The sequence below is a fragment of the Puma concolor genome, chromosome A2 (assembly GCF_028749965.1).
Source record: "Puma concolor isolate L17-30 chromosome A2, mPumCon1.1.hap2, whole genome shotgun sequence".
NCBI lineage: Eukaryota > Metazoa > Chordata > Mammalia > Carnivora > Felidae > Puma > Puma concolor.
The window spans coordinates 9,946,985-9,964,478 of record NC_141668.1 but is presented as its reverse complement, the minus strand read 5'-3'; the positions used below and the strand labels follow the sequence as shown (position 1 = coordinate 9,964,478).

The 17,494-nt window shown below is 38.4% G+C and overlaps 1 protein-coding gene across 1 annotated transcript in view; it reads left to right on the top strand.

Moving 5' to 3' along the window:
* Positions 1-17,494, top strand: part of CNTNAP2 (contactin associated protein 2) — a 1,981,254-nt gene that overhangs the window by 227,796 nt on the left and 1,735,964 nt on the right. The gene's annotated exons all lie outside the window — the stretch shown is intronic.

Genomic DNA, 17,494 nt, shown 5'->3' with positions numbered 1-17,494 from the left:
AGTGTTAGTGACCACTGCCTTATGGTGATGATGGTGATATTCCAAGTGTTTTTACATTTTTAACTTATTTCATCTTTAAAGGAATCCTTTGAAATAGATAATGCTGTCTGTATTGTACAGGGGAGGAAATTGAGACACAGGAATGGTATATAACTTTCAACCAACTGTATATCATGAAGCCAGTATTTTCAACCCAGGTAATGGGATTCTGGACTCTTAACAACCAACGGACTTATGATGACCGACATAGCACAGACAATTGTATAAGGGTATGGTTTTGTTTAATGTTACTCAAATATGGCAAATGAAGGGATAAACTTTTTCAGAGGAAACACATACCATGTAAATGTTCCAAAAGTAATGCTTTTATGGAAATCAAGAAAGCGGACAGAAGTGGAGACGAAGTTTAAGGAGAATGAGTTTGCGACAGATCAAGCTTCATCGTGTTTAGCTCCAATGACCAGAGGCACTCACGTGAGCCCTGTTCTTCATAGGGTCTATACTGACTTTGGCTGTCCTCTGCCTGCATCATGCATGGCACAAAGCACTGAGGTTGTGCGTCCGTACCCATCTTTTAAACTATGCTCTGAGCACCCAGAACCTTGGAAGTTCCTGCCTAACGAGCTCCATCCAGCCTCCAGAGCTTGCGTGGCTCTTCCCTGAGGACGCTCTTCCAGTGATGACTACTAGGAAACGGTTGTTTGGGAGGAAGGCTTAATCATAACTTGGGCCAATCAACCGGGTGTTTGATGTGGGTGCTTGCAAAGCCAATTTGGTGCAGGTATGGGAGGGAGGGTCTCAGTGAGGGAAGCGGGGAACAAACCTTGGGCATCCAATTTTTATTCTTGCCTTACCGGTGCCCTCTGGATGTCCTTGAGGTCACATTCTAATTCCAGAGATAAGGTTGAGAGGTTAATCTTGAGAAGGTAGGGAGTTCACCTTGACTTGGAGATGAGACCCAAAAAAATGCTTTACTTTGTGATCTTAGGGTGTCTGGCTAATGGCGACTTCTCTTTCCCATCCTCAGTCCCTCCACTGGATTTCAGCAAAATCAAAGCAGATCGTTTTGATTTGCTGTAAGCAGATGAGAAAAGGCTTCCATTTTCACTCCTGCATTTGAAAAAGAAGCAATAGTGATGTTGGTCTCTTTGTGGATATTATATCCTCACCAAAGAAGCCTCCTCTGCCCCCTTCAACTCAGCTTGACATGTAGATTAATGATAAAAATCTTCTGAGGACCATTTGAGATCCTTTTGTAGATGCTCGGGCCAATAATTTGGGTCACATCTTGAGATTTTTGCATACATTTCAAAATACAAAGAGTCAACCTTGTAACAGGGAAACACTTTCATAATAGGCTTCTTCTTTTTCCTTTCTTTTCTTTTCTTTCTTTTTTTTTTTTTTGTAGCTTTCAAATTTAGCTAAGCATTTGTTTCCTACTGAATAATCAACACTTAGAGAGCCTGAAGTTATAAATGTAAGCTGTTTTAAATTATGTACAGGCTTTCTGCAATTCCTTGTTCTAGAACAAGAAAGTGCATTATTTTCTCTTTTCAGGTAACTTAAAAACAGCTGAATTTGTTGAACTTAATGTGTTTTCCGAGAATGCTGACTTCTTGAATGAGAATAAAAAATACTAAATTTCTGCTTAGAAAATGTTGGGACCAATCAGTCTTATAATGATTTTGCTTTTTAACTGTGCATATCCCTGTATACTGCAAAAAAAATGCACTCAAATTGCCTATAGCGACCATAAAAGGTAATGATACGGTACATTTAATTACTGTTTAGTAGTGCTTTTTATTTGAGCATTTCAAAGTATTAGGAAAAGTGTTATATATCTCATATTTCTGTGAAGGACTTAAATAAAAGTGAAGTAAACGCAGATTTGTTAAACAAGAATGTCGGAACTAAGGGAAGTGGTTTTTCACTCAAAGTAATTTTGTCATCTTCTCTAGAAGAGGGAAGTGCGTCTCTGGTTTTGTCTCTTTGCGTTCTCAGCCCAGTTACCAAATATTTGTTAAAATCTTGACCATCCTGGGGTGCCTGGGTGGCTCAGTCGGTTGAGCGTCCGACTTCGGCCCGGGTCATGATCTCGCAGTTCGTGGGTTCGAGTCCCGCATCGGGCTCTGTGCTGACCGCTTGCTCAGAGCCTGGAGCCTGCTTTGGATTCTGTGTCTCCTTCTCTCTCTGCCCCTCCCCCGTTCACGCTTTGTCTTACTCTGTTTCTCAAAAATAAATAAATGTAAAAAAAAATTAAATCTTGACCCTCCTGGCAACTGTTCTTATAGCCAACCACTACAAAAATAAAAATGGCTGGTGTATTAAACATATCAAAATATTTCCTAGAGGATGTTTCAGGTAGTTGTTTTGCATTTTCCGTTATTCTGCCTATGTCTATCATGGTGGCAAACAGAACCCACATTCTTCTTTATTTGCATTATTTCTTAATGTATTTATGCGCGAGAAATTATGAGTTTCAAAGAAAAAGACTTAAATGCATTCTATTTCCTGCTTCCCATCCCCTTACACATATGTTCCTTTCCACGGTGGCGCTGCACTTGGCCATATGATATGCCTTGGCCAATGGAACATCTGCAGACATGTTACAAGCAGAGACTTGATGAGCATTTGTGTATTGGGATGCGCTCTTACATCATTGCCCTAAGATTGCCATGCAAAGAATATCAAATCTTATCAGATTTTGTTCACAAGTTTGAGGACAAACGCACTTGCGATAAAGAAGGCCCTCAGTGATGTATCCCTGTGGCAGTTACAATAATAGTCAAAAAGGTGTTAGCTTCTTTGTTGAATAGGTTAAAACTGCCTGATTTAGAACTCTGACTGCCCTCCCCTTCTGGATATATGATCTTGGGAAAGTCATTTCAACTTTCTGTGTCTAAATCTTCATTTGTAATCCAATGGTGACAATAGTACCTATTATTGAGGAAAGGAATGAGTTAATATTTTATAATCTTTAGAATACCGCCTGGCACTTGTAAGTGTTGCGTATATATTTGTCAAATAAATAAACAAGGATTAGACATGAGGGATTTGTGAGGTCAAACACCTTGCAAAAGTTCGAGGGCCTAGCTTAGTTAAGGAGTCAGGTCCCAGAAGACAAAAACAAAGCTAAAGATAAAGGTTTGCAGGAACTTTTTTTTTTTTTTTTTTTGCAGGAGAGGGGAAGAAATCTCAGGGTCAGAAGTAGAGGACCAGAAAAAAGTGAAACAAAGTTGGAGGGAACCCACATGCAAGACTGGCTTCTCCTGCTGGTCCTCAGAGCTTGATTCTGACTCGGGCGATACAGACTCTGCCTCAGGACTTTCTGCCGCACAGAAAATGGCAGAGGAGCATTTATCCACTGGGTGTCATTCCTCATTGATCAGAGTTTGACCCCAGGGTGATAACCTCCTTGCGACTCGCATGTGTTCATAAAGGAGTGTGGCTGGGTTCCTGTAGGTGGCCTTTGCCAGGGAAGGCTCATCACAAATCAAGAGATTCTCTGGAAACTAAAGGAAAGTGTGGTCAGGGTCCGCTTGTTGGAAGCTGATTGACAAATCAGGGCGTGGGATAAAAGATAGACTGAGGAAATTGCAAGCAGAGGCCAAGAGGAGGCAGGTGGGGACAGGTGGGTGTCACAGACTTCCAGCGGTCTGTGGCCCAGAGTGAGGTTCAGTCAATGAGAAAAATAAGGAAGAGTGGTGCCTAGAAAGAGGAGGTACTGACCTCCCTTGGAGAGATGAAAGGTATGAAATAATTTACAGAGATACGGCAGGAGAAGGAACAAGGTAAGGGAATAGTTTTGTGGGGACATCACCCACCTTCTGAGTGCTTTCTCGTGTCATTTCCTTTATACCTATTTTTTTTTTTTTTGACTGGGAAGTTTGCTTAAAGACAAGTTAGAAATTTCTGATTTTTTTTTTTGAAAATTACATTAGTGTTCATTAGGGTACACCAATCCTATTATCAATAAAATTGCCTAATTACTCTCCAGAGTACATATAATTACTTTCCAGGTAGCTCCATCTAGCAATTTAACAAATATAATAGATAAATAACATTTAAAGATTTTGAAACCAACTTGGCTGTGGAATTGCATAGTGCTCTGTAAACAGAATAATTCATCTAATAAACCTGGGGTGGCAATCCCAATTTTCATATCAAGTTCTGCTTAAATACATAAAGCTAGCGGTTCTCATTAGTACAGCAAACTATAGTTAGATGCTTTCAGAATTATCCTGCTGTGAGTTATGATGAACCTAGAAATAAGTATTCTATAGACAGAGTCAGAGAAAACATTTAAAAGTATTTGTGCCAAGGCATAGATGAAGAATTTGAAACAACAATATAAAATCTCTGAAATTTATCTCTCAGAGTAAAATAGGATTTTTTTTTTGGTTCACAAATATCATTTGCCCCTTCACTGTTAATTTTCCCCCCAAATCTTTTTGATTCTCTTAAAATCCCACTATAGCTCAAATGGCATCTGGTTTAGCTGGCGTTTCCCATGAGCTCATCAATTATTTACTATCATGGAAACAATGAGATTGGTGTGAAATAGTTCAAGTTGTAGGAGAAGTTGATGCACTGTATTCTGGAATTTAAAAATCATACCACACGAGCCTGTCCGTTTTGAGGATGGCATCAGTAGCTGACATAGGTTGATTAATTTGGGGTAGCTTTGAGTTGCTAAAATGTGTTCATTTAATAAATGTTAGTTCCATTCATCAAAAACTATAAACTAGATTTGTGTAGCTCTTGATCGCCAGTGTTTCACTGAAGGTTCACGTATTCCATAAGAAGAGGGTGGCACATTGAAAAGATCATTAAAGTAGGAATCACGTGGCTGGCTTTTTTAAGATAGATTCATGTTAAGCATTCTTACACACACACACACACACACACACAAACTTTTGGGGGTGATGGATATGTTTATTATCTTGATTGTGGCAATGGTAGCATGGGTGCCTGTATATGACACCCATCAAATTGTATGTATTAAAAATATGACAAGTTTTGTGTATCCATTATACTGCAATAAAGTTGTTAAAAATTTTGGATTCCATGCTCTCTACGTACCCATACTTTCTGAAGTGTAGGATATTTTTTGATGGATATTCATTTTTGAATATGACATAAACTGGTCATAAATGACCAGTTGGACCTGATCCATCAAGTTCTTAGTTTTAAACTCCACGTTATTATACATTTCCCATTGTTTAGTGGTAAGAAATTAAATTGGCATGCTATTTATTGCTTCTCTCTTTTCTTTTCTTTTCTTTTTTTTTTTTTTTTACAAATCCCATTGCCTTTGATAAATTCTGACCTTAGACATTCTGGATTAAATCTCATAGAGCGTTTGGAAAATAGCTTCGTTTTCTTTATGTTAAATTTCATGTTTTGTGAAGCTTCTGGAAAGAGCTATATCTAGAGTCATTATCCATGGCTTCTGTTATCTGTTAGCCTCAGCAAGATTTTTGGTTGCATCGAAGGTATCAATGGATTCGGTGTTTTTCTTTCTTAAAGAATGGACAGACCCACCTCCAGCCCGTTTGTCGGTTGTAATGGAAAGGAGCATCATTGATTTCATAGAAAGCTCTGGCTCGCTCTCAAATAGCTTGCACAGATGGGCCAAAGCAGACTCTGAGCATTCAAAGTCTCCTGCTGAAAAAGGAACAAGCAGGAATCTCTGAAATTCATTGAACTTCTCTAACAAAAATATCTAAGGAAATACATCGGGGCGGGGGAGAAATAAAGAAACAATGCAGTATGCTGTCTGAAGTTAATTGCGTGCTCTTTTTCTCAGAATAATTAGCAAAGTTAAGGCCGTTCTATATCCACTCTTACTGTTAGAACTATCACTGTACAAAAATTATTTCTGCTTATTGAAATATAAAGCTCAATGGAGCATAAGACTCCCAGCTTGAAACATTTAATCAAGCAGTGAAGCGATCCAGCATGTCATGAAACCAGAAGCATAAACCAAGCTGAAGGCATGTGGTGCCTTTCCCCTTTTCTAGACATCACAGACAATAAATACTTAGAAATGGAGTTGGAAGTTGTGGTCTATTAAATAATTTTGTCACATTTCAGTTTGAGCTACTTTTCCCCCCGTAGGTGTTAAATGCACTCAGTCGTTGAAACTTTTTGCATGAAACTAGAGGTCTCGTTCCCTGTGTTCTTTGGAATCAGCTGTCCTTGGACAGTCCTATGTACCTAAATTTGTTTCCTTTCAGTTTCTTTATTATTAAACAAACTGCTGCTGGAGACAGCCAACTGGAAGGGTAAAAAATGACACATGCATTCATTCATTCCTCAGGCAAACAGCATAGTTGGCCTGGGTGATTAGATTAACCCAGGGATTGCTCGAAAGCAAGGTCAGTGCCTTCCAACCTTTAGGTAAAGTGCTTCCTCTGAAAGTTTCCAGATGCCTCCATTGCGACAGGCTCTTTTCAGTGTACTCGCAGAGAAAGTTTTCCTTCCCCTACTGTAATCACATCATACTTTCATAGTTTGTTTACCTGCCTGATTGGCCATAATAATAATCACTGGAGGCAGGAAATGTGTTTATTTGGTTCACTGCTTTATCTCTACAGTTTGGAGCAAGCCAGGAACATAGCTGGCCTTCAGTACACCTGGTGAGTAAGATTTGTTTCTGTAGTCTCTAGAACAAAGCCTGAAAGTGGAAGTTGTTCAGTATACGCTTGTTAAACTGAACTCTACTCCAGTTTCCTTGAGACCATCAGTATGATACCCTTACGTTCCCTCAACTCCCTTTTTCCATTTGCATGCCATTCTCCCATCTCTCAGCTTCCTCCCAGCTCTAAAAATCCTTAATTCTGTCAATTTCAATTATTCATAATTTCTGTTGCTTCAAATCTTGATGTTCTTCCAGAGCAAGCGAAAGTCCTGAGGGCCTTGCCTGGGGATCAGACTTCTTTCCCTACGTTATTTCTGCCTGTAGAGAGTTGGGTAGGTGGATAGTGCTGCCCCAGGAAATGATGTTACTCTTAACTTGGTTTGAAGACTAGTAACTAAAAAAACAACAAACAAACACTGAAACAAATAGGCCACCAAAGTTACAGATACGAACAGAGAATTCATTCATAGCATGTCTCATGAGTAAGTACAACCATTTCAAAGTATGAAATAAAATTAAAAGACAGTTTAAGGGTAAGCCTAGTATTCTGTTTTCTAGCTATAGATGGGTGAGATTTATTTGGACTGCTTATATGTGCTTCACTTAAAATTGGGGATACTCTTCATTTTCTGATTTCTAGTCAACTAGCTAAGAACCAGAAGGGTAGAAGGTGCAGTAGTTACTGAATCCTGGGGGTTTCAGAACAGCCTGGGTTTGTTTTTTGTTTGTTTGTTTTGTTTCATTTTGTTTTGTCATATAGGAGTTAAAATAGTTTTCTCTCTGTTGCAAAAAAATTCTTTTCTAAAATACTTGCAACAATGGGCTTTCTTTTTCTTTTTCTTTTTCTTTGTTTTTGTTTTTATTTTTGTTTTTGTTTTTGCAACTCTGCTTCTTTGGATGAAATCTCTGTAGTAAGCCGTCACTGTATTTTAGCTACTTAAGAGAGACCAAAACAACAAACCACTTTCCAAGGAGTAAATGAACTATTGTATCTTTATTGAATTTTTATTTTTATCAACGTATCACATAGAGGTAGTGATACCTCTACCTCTAGTGATAAACCTCTAGTGATAAAACTCAGTGATAAACCTCTAGTGATAAAACTCAGGTAATACTCATATTAATAAATAAAAATAATAATAAAACTAGTACAACTATTAATTAGTGCTCACATTATTTTAATTACATAGCTATACAGTTTCGTGTTGAGCCACATAGCATACTATTATTTTATGTTTTGTCTTTTATAACTTGTTGCTTTCTTTGGTGTTAATGATTGCCTCTTTTTCACGTTTGCTTTATTTTCTCTGTATCGTTCGTTCTTTTCCAAAATTTCCAACAGAACCCTAAAATCCTTTTGAGAGTTGTCAAATGCATGATGTCTGTAACCGTATCGATTAGTTTCTTTTTGAAATAGCATGCCCTTCAAATGTCGTGTGCTTGTCCCTTGCGGTGAGGGGCTGCTGGGTTGGGTTTGGGAGAGCAGGAAGGCCAGACCCAGGTCCTTATTTATCTTCCAAGAACTCACCATGTGGAGGATGAATGCCCTTGAGGTGAACACAGAGACCCTGGGAAAACCTGTCTCCACCCTTTGAAGTATTTCTAAGACTTCATTCACCCTTTGCTCTTTAGGAAAGCAGAAAACGAAGGGAGCATTCCTTACATTCTAAATCACCAGCCCTTGATCTTTGAGAAAGAGGAGGAGAGAGTAACCTCCATACTTTTCTCTCACTTTCTTGCGGTGAGGTTTCTGGGTCTTCGGGGTTTCCCTGATCTTATTCCCAGGACACCTGCACCAAAGGTCATAGTTACAGCAGATCTGTTCTCCCCAAACCAATTAGGAGGACACAAGCAGACAAGATTCTCATTCTCCCACTGCCTGGGCAGCTGTCTCCTGCCCCAGATGACTCGCGAAACAAGCTTAGAACAGCCCCTGTCCACAGGTGGTTTTCACCACTTGTTTGTGTCTGGTTTTAACCTTTTGTTTCTTCTCTGGCTCCTCTGGGCAGGCAGACCTTGGAAGAGGATGCCAGTATGCCTAATAGCATATCGTTTAGGTAGGACAAATGATCAGATTGTTGAAGTAATCTTTGTTCTTCTTGCTGTCTTCCTTACTTCTTGAAGACAAGACTCCTGAAGGCTTCTGCGGTGTGTTAACAAATAGACTGGCTGGTCGCAGGCGTACCACACAATTTCTCCATCAGGCGGTGAGCTCTCTTTTCCTTGTACTTATATGAGAGTGCCTGTGTCTTGGCATCTGTTGCCTGTTCTTTTAATTTCTCATTTTGGTGGAGCACGTCCGCAAGCTTCCTGAGGAAGAATGTATGGGGGACCAGTTTTCAGACTTTTCTGTCAATAATGCCTTCAGTTTACCTATACTCTCAGTTACTTTGACCAATTAGATGTCTAGGGGGAAATATACTTTTCCCTCGGAATACTAAAGGTACTCTGTGGTCTCCTACCGCCTTATTTTTGAGATGACCTATTCCACTTTAATTTCCTATCTGTTATGTTTCCGTGAGCGCGCTTCTGAGTTATCTGAAGGCTTCTGAGTTATCTGAAGGCTTCCAGTTATCGCTGGTTTTTAAAATTATGTGATTGTGTCGATTGATAAGGCTTCCTTCAGTCTGTTTTTGGAAGGAGACACAGAGATAGGTGTTTCGGTAAGGAAAGAAGTTATAGAGTCAGACTTCAGAGGAACTGTCTTGCCAAATAGGAAAAAAAAACATGTTTTAAAAGACAAAACAACAACAATAAAAATGGTTAAATATCCAAATTACTAGGTTACATTCATCTATCCATGGTGAAAAAACAGCAACTTCCTCGCATGATTATTGTATTCAGAGAGGGCATTGATTTCAGGCATCGGTATAGCAAAAATCAAGCATAACGTTATTTTTATTAGGGATCAGGTACGGGAAATATGCAAGAACCAATTAGGATAAGCCTATTATTTTAGGCTTATCTCAGTGTATAAAATGGTATGTGTGTGTGTTTTTCTGACTATGGAATATGAAATAGTTGATTATTGGAAGCGAGGCAAAGTGTCTGTTTTTGCTTTGATTCAAAAACAATTGATGTTTTTCAGTTCTAGGAAATGTTTATGAATTATTTTTTTATCCCAATATCATGCTCATTATCCTTTTTTTTTTCACTTTTCTATATAACATCATCCTTTAATTCTCTGTTCTAGAATTCCGGAATCAACCCTCAACTATTATCTTTCCTGTCCTATTTTCTATGTCTTTCTCCTCTCCTTTCTGGAAATATTCCTCGGACTTCTTATCTGGTTCATCCCAACTTTTTATTTTTATTTTTTAAATTATTTTTAACTTTTATTGTTGAGCGACAGAGCGCGAGCAGGGGAGGGGCAGAGAGAGGGAGACACAGAACCCGAAGCAGGCTCTAGGCTCTGAGCTGTCAGCACAGAGACTGACATGGGGCTCAAACCCACAAACTGCGAGATCATGACCTGAGTGAGCTGAAGTCGGATACTTAATTGACCGAGCCACTCAGGCACCCCTCAACTTTTTATTTTTAATTTTAAATGTTATAATTTTAAGTTTAGCATGAGAACATTTTCTTATTTGTTCTTTCTCTCCAGAGCATCTGTTTGATTTGCATAGATGTAATGTCTTTCAATCTCTTTGGCATTATTAAAGGCCTTAATATTTTATGATCTTTGCATTTTTTTCTGTGCCTTTTTTCCCCTTCTGTTTTGGTCTCTGTCTTTCATATTATAAACCTCCATTTCCTATTGATTTTTAGTTTAGGTTAGTTGTAAGTATAATGCATAAAAAGTTAGGCTGCCACATTAACTGAGTGATCAAACAGCATCGCCAATAATGGAACGTGCTGCTAGGACGCACCCTCTGTGAGACCCAATGGAGATTACAAAGCATCGCTGTGTGACCTATCTTCCAGTGAAGAAACAATCATCAGACACATGCAGATTTCAGCCAAGTGTACAAACAAGTGGCCAGACTCTTCAAACATGTCAGTTATGAAATTAAAAAAAAAAAATACACGTTAGACTGGGCCAGAATTAAGAAGACATGACAAGTTCATGTCATACACACTTTTTAATTGATCCTAGAAAACTGTGGGGTGAGGAATGATTTCTGGGATGTGTCACCTAATGTTCACACCACGTTTCTTGTGTCTTAGAGTCCACTGTGGCTCTTCAGGGAGAAAGACTTGGTCTTTGTGATGCCTGCCCCCTGCAACATTGACAAACGTCATTAACACCTGGATACTTTGATTTTTTTTTCTTGCTTCTTTTTGCCGCTCATCTGTTTGCTTTTCATCTTGCAGAAAATTCCTTGTCATGTCTCCTCTCCTATAGTCTCCTGTATAATGTTGTGTTCTCAGTGTACGTTTATGGATTTCAGGAAGGAGACAAGATAGATACTTATGTGTTCAATAAGACTTATTAAGTGGAAGTCCAAGGCTTTTTAAAGGATTTAACTTGTTTTCTATATGCCCACATTTGATCATGTGTCATATATGTTAGCCATACATTTAAAATAATTCTACTTTCTAGTCAAAGGTTCACATGACTGTCAACTCATTTTTAAGGTGCCTGACCATTTAATTGCTTTTAATTGATGTAAAAGCAAAGGGATAAAATAACCAGAAGAGGAATATTTTATATTTTATGTACATTTTATAGTCTGTAAATCTCAAATAGGCAGAAAATAAGACCGTCTGTGGTCCCGAGAAATCATACGCATTGTGATGCAGAGTGGGTGAATACTTGGGCACAGGTACGTTAGAAAAACCTAAAATTGAATACCAGGGTTCAAATCTACTTTTGGAGATTAGTGTATACCCCTAAGTTTCAATCTCTCGACTTTTAAATGATATTAATCATCATGGGGTGGGTTTTGTGGCATTCTAGTGAGAATCAAAGAATACATGTAAATCACGTAGCGGTATTTTAATGTTTACCACGGGTATTAGTATTTTGTTATTATTTTTTATTGGAGTATAATTCCCATACAGCGTTATATCAGTTCCATATGTGCACTGTAATGCTTCAACAACCCTATCCGTTTCTCAGCGCTCCTCAAGATAAGCGTACTCTTTATTCTCTCCATCACTTCTTTCCCCTATCCCCCCACCCGCCTCCCTTCTGGCAACCACCGGTTCGTTCTCTGTATTTTAGGGTCTGTCTTTTGGTTTGTTTCTTTTTTTCAGGTTGTGTATGTTTTCTTTATTGAATTCCACCTATGAGTGAGATCATTGTAGCTGTCTTTCTCTGACTGACTTGATTCGCTTTCCAGGTTCATCCAGTTGTTGCAGGTGGAAAGGCGTCATTCTTTTTTATGACTGAGTGATATTCCATTATCTGTATACACCAGTTCTTTATCCATTCACTTATGGATGGACACCAGATTGCTTCTGTATCTTGGCTATTGTAAATAATGCTGCAACAAACATAGGTGTGCATGTATCTTTTTGAGTTAGTGTTTTTGTTTTCTTTGGGTAAGTACTCTATAATGGAATTACCAGATTGTATGGTAAATCTATTTTTAACGTGGGGGTGGGGAACCTTCATACCGCGCTCCATGGTGGTTGTACCAGTTTGCATTCCCACGACAGTACGTGAAGGTTCCATTTTCTTCCATATCCTTGACCACCCTGGTTTCTTGTCTCTTTGATTTTAGCCATTCTGACAGGTGTGAGGTCATATCTGATTATAGTTTTGATTTGCGTTGCCCGATGATGAGTCATGTTGAACACCTTTCCATGTGTCTGTCGGCCGTCTGGATGTCTTCTTTGGAAAAATGTCTGTCCAGCTCCTCTGCCCATTATTTTTGGTTAACATTATCATCATTATCACATCATGAGAAGTATAAGAAAGGAGAGATGGTTCACAAACAAAAATCAAACAAAATCAGGAAGGCTGGAATATACGGTACCATGATATCAAATATAAAAAAGGTGATCAAAATAAATTACAAATATCCTCGAAATCTGGACTCAAAACTAAATCCAAGTTCACTCCTCTGATAAAAGCTGCTCCATTTTTTAGTTGAAAGCACAGAGGTGGAAATTGGGAATTTCAGGTGTTTGAGAAAATGTTAGAGATTTGTGTCAGCTTGGATTGCTCTGAGTGTTCATTCTGAACAGTTGAACCTTCTTGTATGTTTAATATTTCTTTTTCCTAGTAAAGCTCGAAATATCACGTAACGATAGAGTTTTCTTTCCTTCTCACTTGTCTCTCTGATTTTAGAGCAGTTTCTTAATAGTCACTAGAAGTACGGTATTCACTTGCACTCGGGCAGGGTTTTGCAAAAATATGTGAGGTTTGGTTGAGGAAAAGGGGAGAGAAGAGGTCCAGTGCTGCTGGCAGGCATGGTACCCAGAGAAATGACCAGAAAGTGAGCTGTTTGGCTCCCGTTCAAAACATCCAAAGGACAGGGCTTAAATTAAATACAGAGGAAAACGTTGCTTTTTTGCGAGTACTGTCTAACTGATAACATGTATATGCTGTTGGATTTTTTCCACACCGTGGCTTATGGCAAGTATGTAGGATCACCGTACTTACACTACGCAGATGATATTCATGTGCTTCTGTAAATTTGCTCCTGAAGTGCTTTTCCAGGGGCGAAGTTCTTTAAGATCTTCACATTTGGAAATGTAATGACTTACAGTCTTTGCTCCCTGGCAAGTGTTAGGTATGAGATAATACCTAGTGGATGCTTTATTCCAACTTGGAGTAGCAAAATAAATGAAAAAAAAATAATAAATCCACCTAGGAGAGACATTTGTACTGATTTGGGAGATTTTTCTTTGGTGTTAGAGACCTTAATAAACCAAGCTTCAATACAGCCGCGAAGGTGTCTTCTTTTGTTAGGTTTTTGAACTAGGTAATAGGGCCAGTCAATGGGAAGGAGTCAGGGTTGTCCTTTACGCTAGCTACTTCATGCCTAATTTGCTGGTATAGACCTGGAAAAATGTCTACCTACCATGAGATTCCCTATTGGAGCCACCCTACCACAATTCACCCTGTGGTGGTGAGGTCCCCCCTAGGGGCTGAGAGATACACACAGGGGTCCCGTGAGTTCAGTTTATCTCTTGATCGTTGCCTAATTCTCTAGAATATTTCTGCGTAGATGTGGCTGGCCGACAATGCCATTTGATTTTTTTTTTTTTCTGGCTAAGCTTCTTATAAAAGCATTTTTTGGATGATTAATGCATGAACATTTACCAAATAAAATAGAAGCATTTAAAGATAGAGCAATTAAGAAGAGCCATAAACCTAAGTACACGTGCGTTAAGTCTATAGTTTTGTACAAATGTGTTCGTACGTTCAGGGGCTGTCTCATTGGAATATGACATCTGCTTACAAAGGAGCCAATGTTATTGTTAACAAGTACTCTGTGACACAGTTGTCCAGAAGTGACTTTTCTTTCAGGTCTTCTCAAAGCCTGGTTATTGTGGCTCTAGTCAAAAGAGTAGATAGATGTGCCTGAGTCAGTCTGCTGACCGATGGTAATTTGTGAGTGGAGGAACGAGACTTGCCACCAGGGTGAGTGCGGCGTGCGGATTGCCATGGGCGTTTGGCTGGCATTTCCTAGATTAGTCAGGTGCAGATAAACGTATCTGAAATTGCATCTTCATTACCTAAGTAAAGGAAAGAAAAACAGGGACCTGCTATGAAAATAGCCATGGAGTAAAGGAAGACTGAAGGAGCGGGTAACTAAATGCTAGTTTTTAAATGACGTCATAGCAGACTAAAAGATACACGGACGAGAATACACATCCTCAGAGCTTGTTAGCAATAGTGGTAATTGGATTGGATTGTGGAGAAGACTTGCAAGCCGTCCTTTATTAACTCAATCCAGAGCACAAGACTAATTCCCACATTTTATAAATACAAAGCTGTAGAGTCTTTTCTGGATTCCGAAATCTGCGGTAGAACGTATCGTTGTTTGTTGCTATTTGCAAGCCCCGTGCGTGACTTGGGCCTGAACACAAGGATGCTTAATACATGCTTTCATGAAAGGTTTAGTGAATGCATGGCCGAAGGAGCCTTTAAACTAAGAGTATTTAAAGTTAGAGATTATTTCTGGTACTTGTAGTTTATATTTATGTATCATCGCCCCATCAACAATAAAGGTGCCATATGGACTGTTCTAGTATTTTCACCCCCCCTCCCCCAAAATGGTGTGGTTATTCCACACAGTGACCTCTGGAGGCAGGTACTTGGATTACCTCTATTTTATGGCTGAAGGATCTGAGGCACAGGGCTAATAAGTGGGAAAGGTGACATTTAAATCCAAGGAGTCCCAACACCAGAGTCTTGACTACCTCATCACATGTAGAGCAACGGGCCAGCGTTTTGTTATGCTTCATGTCACATACATCATAATTTGCAGGCATTGCTTTGTACCCAGTATATGCTCAACACATGTTAATGCTAAATAGTTTTTCTTTATAGCTTAATTTTTTTTTCATGTTTATTAAAACATTAGACAGAGACAGAGCCAGAGACAGAGAGACAGAGCATGAGTGGGGCAGAGGCAGAGAGAGAGGGAGACACGGATCCAAAGCACGCTCCAGGCTCTGAACCAACAGCACAGAGCCTGACACAGGGCTTGAACTCATGAACCATGAGATCTTAACCTGATAGCTAGCTAGTTAGATAGAAAGATACATAGATGTATGGATGCATGGATGGATGGATGGATGGATGGATGGATGGATGGATAGATAACTTTACATATAACCATGGGCCAAAAATGATTATCTGAGAAAGAAAGATTTAAAGAGCTTTAGTCGAGGAAATCTTTGTAGGAGATTTTAAGGTGTTAGTCTGTAAATGGAGAATATTTTCATTTATAGTATTGTTGCAAATTTAGATGAGTTAATATTCCTGAATATTCTTTGCATAATTGCAATGCTTAATATTCTTCAATTAGTACACTTCCCTCCTTCCATACTTGGCCTGGCATTGGATAGACCATTTCTTTAATCATACTATAACCTATAGCATATGTTCAGTGATATTTCTACTCTGCAGACTTCTGAGAAGATAATAGTTATTTAGTCAGTGTCCCTATCTTCTTGACTTTTAAAAACATATTTCATAAAATGCCATGTTTTTCCTTTCTCTGTATATATATTTTTATTTAATATTTTAATTACAGAATGTCAAAAATTTTCCTAAATTGCATACTTCATTTTCCAGTGTTCATATAAGTCAACATTTTAAGTATAATTATATATTTTAAAATAAGACAGTAAGCAAGAAAACAGCATCTGTTGTTTATTTCTTTTAGTGAATCATGTAGTTTTATTTTCTAAGTTTAATTAGTACTACCAAATCATTAATTCTAGGTTAGAATTATAAAGCATTATCAAAGGTACTCACAGAATATTGCAATTAGAGTTTACTTGATTAGGCAATTATAAGAAAATGAACTTTTTTTCTGTGTGAACAATGAAGTCAGTTAAAATATTTTGTGGAATTAATGTGGTAACAGCCATGTTGTAGAAATATAGGTAGCATAATTATTGCAAAAATATTGTTATCTTCAATTCTGGAAAGTATTCCTTTCTTTATTGGGGCTCTTTTAGAGAATATCGGATGCATATGTCTATAAAATAAGTGTATTTTCTCTTAGATCATTACTGGCAGAAAAAGAATACATACTTTTAAACATTTGATAGACCACTAGAATTCATGGGTGTTAAACAGGAAGTAAAGGTATTTGTTTGAAAGTGATAACATTTCAATTAGTACATTATTCCTTGGACACGTTAATAAATATGAAAATAAACTTTCTAATTCTTATCAAAGAAACATAGCTGTCTACTTTTTAGAAGTTTATATATTTGTTGCAGCCATTTTGATTCATGCAGTGTATTATTTCTCACAATTTATAATGGACTTTAAATAATATTGTCATTTGCACCTTTATTTGACCTTTATGATTTCACTTTCCAATTATAATACATAGATGGACTATTACTTGAAATTTACTGCAAAGTGGCTTCATTCTCTGAAAATTTTAGACCCGATGGCTTTAATAACATCTGACACTGATTTTGGATCCATTTTCTCTTGATTGGTACACACACTTCCCCATGTCAGCGTCAGGCCTTGACTTTTCTGCTACTTGTCAATAGATTCCTTTGCAAATTTACATAAATGTATTTCCTGGAGGCAACATTTACAACATTTACTCATGACAGCAATGATCCTTGGGCATTTCACATACTGTAGTTACTTGTCATTCCGAGGGTATTGTTGATTGCCTGTCATTCCTACCGCCTGGGTGTCATTCAGAGGGCTATTTGTTATTTTAATGTGCCAGAATTTGAAACATTAAGGTCAATTAACCCAACAGGGCCACAGTGTGAGTCAGGTTCAAGTGAAAGTTTCAGATGCTACTTGTGAGAGCTGCCTTGAAAAATGAGGAAAGAGCTTGCTGCTAATGACTGAGCTGTGCACTTGGGATTATTTGTTGTGGTGAGTATCCCCACTCCCCATGTTCCCAATTTTTTGAGTAACTGTGGACCTAGTATTTTCAAAATATCTGGAAACAGACTCCCCTCCCTCGTTAACATCCAGTATCCGGAGAAAGCAGTATCACACTAGCCATGTCAGTGTATAAACAGAAGGAATCCACTGTCGCACAAAACAAGTCACAAAAGTGCAGGACAATACAATTGGGGGGCAGATTGGAATAACTTCGACATTTTATAAGCCAGAATGCCAAGAATAATGTCCCATGCTTGTTGTGAACACACCAGAATCTTCTTCTGCATTTTTCTCTAAATGCAACATCTGAAGCTTAAACAGCCTTTGAGAAAGGGTCCACAGGGGAGGAATATCTC